Below are 8,111 nucleotides of genomic sequence, written 5' to 3' on the forward strand. Positions count from 1 at the left end.
TCTATTTCTTTGCACTGATCACCAAGAAAGGCTTTCTTGTCTCTCCTTGCTATTCTTTGGAACTCTGCATTCAAATGGGTATATCTTTCCTTTTCTCCTTTGCTTTTCGCTTCCCTTATTTTCACGCTATTTGTAAGGCCTCCTCATTCAACCATTTTGCTTTTTTGCATTTCTTTTTCTTGGAGATGGTCTTGATTCCTGTCTCCTGTACAATGTCATCAACCTCCGTCCATAGTTCATCAGGCCCTTTGTCTATCAGATCTAATCCTTTGAATCTATTTCTCACTTCCACTGTATAATTGTAAAGGATTTGATTTAGGTCATAGCTGAATGGTCTAGTGGTTTTCCATGCTTTCTTCAAGTTAAGTCTGAATTTGGCAATAACGAGTTCATGATCTGAGTCACAGTCAGTTCCTGGTCTTGTTTTTGCTGACTGTATAGAGGTTCTCCATCTTTGGCTGCAAAGAATATAATCAATCTGATTTCAATGTTGGCCATCTGGTGATGTCCATGTGTAGAGTCTTCTCTTGTGTTTTTGGAAGAGGGTATTTGCTATGACCAGTGCATTTTCTTGGCAAAACTCTCTTAGCCTTTGTCCTGCTTCATTCTGTATTCCAAGACCAAATTTACCTGTTTAATGATCACAATTAGTATCCTAGTTTGCAAACATGTACACATGTAAAAAACTGCTTTGTTGTTTAACATGGCTTCATTAATTCAAGATTTCCTCATTAAGATAAGAAATACCTTTTAGGGATCTGATTAAAACTGTGGGTAAGCCAAACAAGTTCTCTGCTCTTATTACATTTGCAGACATTTCAGAAAGCCAATTCAATTACAGACACAGACATAAATTAACTCTTTCATGAAATCAATGAACTAGGAGGATTTGGGAAATCAGAATAAATTCTGTCATGGTCCAAGGACATGCAGAGCATTTCAGCAAGAATAATTTCTTAAAGATAAATGGCCTGGAAAAATAGCCATTTTTGAACAACAATTAAGCAAACATAAATGAGAGATACACTGACTTTAGATGGTATGATCTCTAAAACATGGTTTTAGATGTCTTGACTTCCTTGTCTTGTAGAGATATTGCTATGTACTGGTAGACTTTGAACACTAGCCTTGCAGCAAATGATTTGGCTTCATTTCCTCTTATTTGGTCTGGAAGTAGTGTGCAGGCTCATTTCATCAAGCATGTGCTTCATGTGCTTTAGCTGGAGATTTCATTCTTTGGGGACCCACTCAGTACCTCATCATTGATATAAAGATTACTTTAAGTTCAAGACATCTGAAATTCAACAGAGGCAGAAAGAAGCATTCTTAGATCTTCTCTTACCTGATTTTTGAGAAATGAAGCTGCCATGAATTTCCTCTTTGGGGCAGTCTTCTTGAAATGGAGCAGAAATCTATGGTCCTTGCTCTGCCCCCATCCCCCACCCCCCTGCCATGTCATCACCCTATCTTTTGTTTGTGGAAATATTTTAGCCAAAGAATAAGTTTAATCAGAGAAGTGAGAACATATAGAAATAAAATAAATAAGTCAAAAGAGACCAAAATAAGTATATTCAAGGACTTTAGTTCCTTATAAAGGGCTATGGATAATATTCTGAGTCATATCCTGTGAGCTATTTTATAGATACTGAAAACACTACCAGGTGAAGAAGTTAACTACCTGATGACAAGACTGTAGCTATGGCATAAGCTGCCACAATTCCAAAAACTGACCTTGGGAAATAGAAACAGACTGATCCTGGAACTAAAGATTAACTGTACCTAAAACAACCAAGGTGATGCTAATCAGACAACTGCTGACCAATTTTAAGATGACTGTCAGAGCTGACTGTGTTCTATGTGTGCTGTGTCCTTTCCTCGACCTATAAAAGCTGCTGCCCCTTGATTGTCAATGGTGGGAAGTCAGCCTTTGGAGAGATGTCACCCTCTCCACTCCCTCCCAGTTTGCTAGTATCCAAAATAAAGCAAACATTCCTTTCCACCAACCTGGACTGTTTAATGGCTTTTGAGCGATGAGCAGCCAGACCTCAGTTTGGTCTTCCCAGCATTCTATCTGGGAAGATCAAGAAGAGTTTTGTTTTTGTTTTTCAGTCATGAAGTCATGCCCGACTCTGCAACCCCCTGGACTGTAGCACACCAGGTTTCCCTGTCCTTCACGATCTCCCCAAATTTGCTCAAACTCATACCCATTGAGTCAATGATACCATCCAACCATCTTATCCTCTGTTATCCTCTTCTCCTCCTGACTTCAATCTTTCCCAGCATCAGGGTCTTTTCCAATGAGTCGGCTCTTCGCCTCAGGTGGCCAAAGTATTGGAGCTTCAGCATCAGTCCTTCCAGTGAATATTCAGGTTTTATTTCCTTTAGGATTGACTGGTTTGATCACTTTGCTGTCCAAGGGACTTTCAAGAGTCTTCCCCAGTACCACAATTTGAAAGCAAGAAGACTAAACCTACCATGAATCTTATGTGTAGTGAGTTTCATGGCCATGAAGAAAGACTACTCTCACATAAACAAACATTGTCACAAACTTTCTCATCTCTATTTGTTCATCTAAAATCTATTTGTCTTTCCTAAAGAAACATATTTGCTTTTTCTCATAGAAGTCTTTTCTTTTCACTCCTGATCTCTTTCCAAGTTAAGTGCATAAGCCTCAGACCTTAACTATTTAGTGAACAGCTACTTTTTTCATTAGCTTTCACATCATACAATTAAGCCTTTTTACTCCATTTAACTTTTCTAGCTGTAATTCAGAAGCTCCCACAGACTGAGCCTAAGAAGTTAGAGGACAAGTTTTCCTTCCTGACAGTCTCCAGATAGCTAAACCAGTATACATTGGCTTTGGAAGGCAAATATGTCTGCAAATGTATGGTTTTATGTGATACAAGAATGTGGTGTAAATGAGCACTGCCCAAGATGCTAATTTTCCCCTGGGCCGGACCTCACATTTTAGTATTTTACTAACATAGGTCATGTTTGAACTTTAGTACATTTTTCAGCTTCCCAGTTAAAATTAACGTTGAGTAGAGCAGAGAATGGGAGTCCTAAATGATGCCACTGATCTTTACAGATAAACTTTACGTTTATCTGTGCTGGAGGTTTTTGTGTCAGGTAATGAGGCTTGGGGCTACAGAGGTCTTATAAGGTGCAGTCTTGGCTCACCTGGACTGAGTGATATTGGTGACAGAGGAAAGACGGTAATCTAACTGGTGCCTAGTCAAGTGATAATGATATAGCTATGCTTAAATTACATTCACTGTTCTCATGAAGTTCACTGTGTACTTGGGAATAGTAGTTTCGCATAGGACAAAGTCAAACTTGTGATAAGGTGTATGATAGAGACGTATACAAAGTACCAGAGTAATGAGTGACTCTGTCAGGATGAATGAGGTACACATAGGAAAGAATACTTGACCCCCAGGAGTTGAAAAAAACAGTGGACACTTAACACGTAAAAAAGGATAGTAAAAGTTTTTAGAAACTAAGGATAACATGTGCAATACAAAGACATAAATAACTCAAAACCTATGGGCTGCAGCAAAAACAGTTCTAAGAGGGAAGTTTATAGCAATACAATCCTACCTCAGGAAACAAGAAAAACATTGAATAGACAACCTAACTTAACACCTAAAACAATCGGAAAAAAATGAACAAAAAACTCCCAAAGTTAGCAGAAGGAAGGAAATCATAAAGATTAGAGAAGAAATAAATGAAAAAGAAATGAAAGAAATAAAGCAAAGATTAATAAAATGAAAAGCTGGTAGGCCCTGAATCAAGACCAGTGGTTTGCTATAGCTATTGGTTTCAGACAGGAGCCGAGAGCATGGTCTTCCTATGGTCTGTTGGCTTCAGCCCTCCAGTGGGAATAGCCAGTTCAATTGGAAGAAACATAGAAAAAAAAAAAAAAAATGAAAAGCTGGTTCTTTGAGAAGGTAAACAAAATTGACAAACCTTTAGCCAGACTCATCAAGAAAAAAAGAGAGAATCAAATCAACAACGTTAGAACTGAAAAAGGAGAGGTTACAACAGACAATGCAGAAATACAAAGGATTGTAAGAGACTATTATGAGAAACTATATAGCAATAAAGTGGATAACCTGGAAGAAATGGACAGTCTTAGAAAATCTCTATCTTTGAAGACTGAACCGGGAAGGAATAGAAATTATGAACAACCCAATTAAAACCATTGAAATTGAAATCAAATTTTTGGGGTAGATCAAAATTCTCCCCCAAAACAAATAAGCCCAGGGCCAGATGGCTTCACATGTGGATTCTATCAAACATTTAGAGAAGATCTAATGCCTATCCTTCTAAAACTCTTTCAAAAAATTGCAGAGGAAGGAACACTTCCAGTCTCATGCTATGAGGTCACCATCACCCTGATACCAAAACCAGACAAAGACAACACACACACAAAAGAAAATTACAAGCCAATATCACTGATGAACATAGATACAAAAATCCTTAACAAAATTCTAGCAAAGAGAATTCAACAACACATTAAAAAGCTCATACACCATGGTCAAATTGGGTTTATTCCAGGGATGAAGGATTCTTCAATATATGAAAATCAATCAATGTGATACACCATATTAACAAATTGAAAGGTGAAAACCATATGATAATCTCAATAGATACAGAAAAAGCCTTTGACAAAATTCACCCCTTTATGATTAAAACTTTTCAAAAAGTGGGCACAGAAGGAACCTACTTGAACACAGTAAAGTTCATATATGATAAGCCAACAGCAAACTTTATTCTCAATGGTGAAAAAATGAAAGCATTCCCCCTAAGATCAGGAACAAGACAAGGGTGTCTACTCTCGCCACTATTATTCAATTCAAAACTATATATTATTATATAAAACTATATATTATTATTATATATAACTATATATTATAAATCTATGTATATATATATAACAATATATTATACAGAACTATATATTATTATATAGTTTTGGAAGTCCTATCTATGGCAATTAGAGAAGAAAAATAAATAAAAGGAATCCAGATTGGAAAAGAAGTAAAGCTCTCACTGTTTCCAGATGACATGATACCTACTATACATAGAAAACCCTAAAGATACTTTCAGAAAATTACTAGAACTAATCAGTGAATTTATCAAAGTCACATTATACAAAATCAATACACAGAAATCACTTTCATTTCTATATACTAACAATGAAAAATCAGAAAGAGAAATTAAGGAATCAATCCCATTCACCATTATAACAACAACAACAACAAAATATCCAGGAATTAACCTACTTAAGGAGACAAAAGAACTGTATACAGAAAATTATAAGACACTGATGAAAGAAATTAAAGCTGATATAAACAGATGGAGATATATTCCATGTTCCTGGGTTGGAAGAATCAATATTGTGAAAATGACTATCCTACCAAATTCAATCTACAGATTCAATGCAATCCCTATCAAATTACTAATGGCATTTTTCACAAAACTGGAACAAAAAGTATATTTTAGATGACCATGGATAGAGTGTGGATGAAGCATAAAGCAGAATCTGGAGCAGTGACAAGTGGTCAGGTTGGCAAAGCTGAATGAAACCAACACAGATCCATTGCCACCTATTTTATGTCAATTATTAGCATTTTTGTGATCTAATATTCAGGTCCGATGTTTTAGAAAAGGACAGATTGTTTAGGTCTGTGCAAAGAACAATTATGAAGTTATTTACTTTACTGTCAAGAGCTAAGACTTGGGCTACAAGAGAGATAGTATTTTCCTCTTTTGTGGGGACAGACTGAAAATTAAGAAAATTGAGTTCAGTGGTGTACCCATTAGCAAATAATTTTACCTGGAATCTAATGGGAACATAATAGGCTAAAATAAAGCCAATTCAGAAAAACAACAGTACATTCGGAGACATGGTAAAGGTAGCCAGAAAGATAGAAGATAGAAAAAGCGAGAAAAGTGTTCGGAATGCCCAGTTTGAAAATGTCACTGAGCATTATATTCAGTAAATTGTATTACAGAAGTGAATGGAAATGATGATGTCTCATGCCATTACTTGATGAAAGGAATCAAATAGCTCAAATGGGTTTTGAGAAATCTGTTCAGACCCTTTGCCTAAAGGCAGATGGATGTGTAAGAAGCCTTTTTTTTTTTTTTTCCTGGTTCTTAAATATTTCCAAAACCTGTATCAGTCATTTATCCCAATATTTTGTCCTTTTCTTGTGCTATCTTTCCTTTATATATTCTCAAAAACCATCCCTATGGAACTTTAAGCCTTAGGATGTGGCAGACACTTTAGGACAAACTTTCTCATATATATTAATAGGAGTTGTTGTTTAGTCACTAAGTTGTGTCTGACTATTTGTGACCCCGTGGACTGTAACCCACCAGGCTCCTCTGTCCATGGGATTTTCCAGGCAAGACTATTGGAATGGGTTGCCATTTCCTCCTTGGGGGATCTTGTGGACCCAGGGATCAAATCCACCTGCACTGGCAGGTGGATTCTTTACAACTGAGCCACCAGAGAAGCCCAATATTTTTAGTCTGTTGTCCCAAATATCAACTTGCCACTTTTCCTAGAGTAAGTCAGTGTTGTGATATTGTATCTATTTAATTTTATGCACAGATTTTTTTATCTATTTATGTATAGATTCTATATATCATATAGATATCATATATAATCATCTAACTTCATCAAATCATGCTACAAATTGGATTAATCATAATTTCCTAATTTAGTCATCAACTGTGTCTAATACTATGTGCCAGGAACTGGATGAACAATAACTCATAAGACAAAATTGCCTATTTTCCAAATTCATCTTAACTCAAATATGTTATAATTTCTCTCCATGAAATAATTGGAAATTTATCTGGCTTTGAATTCTGTTAAATAGAAAAATTTCCAGAAATATCCCAGGTTCCAAGTTTTAAGATGTTAGAATTCTTGACGGTTTGATTTCAGCATTGATACTTTTGAATTTTAGATCAGAAAAAAAATGCTACATTTATGTCAATACAAAAATAAAATTTGACTTGTTATAATTTAAATATTCCAGTGAAGATACTCCCATATAGTATGCTAAATAAAATACACATACACAAACATATATAACTAGCTCACAAATAAAAACACTGCATTGCTCAGCATATGTGTCTATGTGAGCATGTGTAAAACATAAGGGGGATGAATTCATTTGAGGATCAGTTTTTTATAATATATAAAAACATGGATTTTTATAAAATGTATAAGCTAGGGGTATGAATTTTCTTCGGTATCTAGAATTCCTTTCCTGCATCTTTCCTTATGGTAGGACAGTTTTTATTACTCTTCTCTACTCAAATATTACCTCTTCGGAGAGTCCTCTATGTTTCTCTTCATACCACTTACAGCCATCTCAAATGATATTTAATTTGTTTTTACTAAGTCTTCTCTTCAAACTGTAAGCTTAATGTAGAAATTTTTTTTGCAGGATGTAATGCTGAGAGTCTCACAGGTGGTAGATGCTCAGGTAATGTTAAGTGATGGGCAAATATTAAATTAATAGAGGTGTGACTCTGAGAAGAATACACTAGCCAGGATACTGATTTATTTCCAAGACATATTTATCTGGAATGCAAGATACTCACTTGTTTTGTTGTGGTTGTGGTTTAGTTGCTAAGTCATGTCCAACTTGTTTGTGACCCCATGAACTGTAGCCAGCCAGGCCGCTCTGCCCACGGAATTTCCCAGGTAAGAATACTGGAGTTGCTTGTCATTTCCTCCTCCAGGAGATCTACCCAACTCAAGGATCAAACCCATGTCTCCTGTGTCTCCTGTATTAGCAGGTGGATTCTTTACCACTGAGCCACCCAGGCTATCTATTTAAGCTTTATAAAATTACTTGGTTTTACAGCCCTAGCTTTCTCATGGAAGAAGGCAATGGCACCCCACTCCAGTACTCTTGCTTGGAAAATCCCATGGACGGAGGAGCCTGGTAGGCTGCAGTCCATGGGGTCACTAAGAGTAAGACAAGATTGAGCGACTTCACTTTCACCTTTCACTTTCATGCATTGGAGAAGGAAATGGCAACCCACTCCAGTGTTCTTGCCTGGAGAATCCCAGGGATGGT

General features: G+C 36.4%; 1 non-coding gene across 1 annotated transcript; it reads left to right on the plus strand.

Moving 5' to 3' along the window:
- Positions 1–3,779: 3,779 nt before the first annotated feature.
- Positions 3,780–3,911, plus strand: LOC147365930 (small nucleolar RNA SNORA2/SNORA34 family). The gene has a single exon (XR_015133507.1). It is a non-coding gene; the product is annotated as a small nucleolar RNA SNORA2/SNORA34 family (small nucleolar RNA).
- The last annotated feature ends 4,200 nt before the right edge of the window (positions 3,912–8,111 follow it).

This window comes from Bos grunniens, chromosome 9 (genome assembly GCF_055505025.1).
Source record: "Bos grunniens cultivar Pamir isolate PY7600 chromosome 9, Bosgru_T2T1.0, whole genome shotgun sequence".
NCBI lineage: Eukaryota > Metazoa > Chordata > Mammalia > Artiodactyla > Bovidae > Bos > Bos grunniens.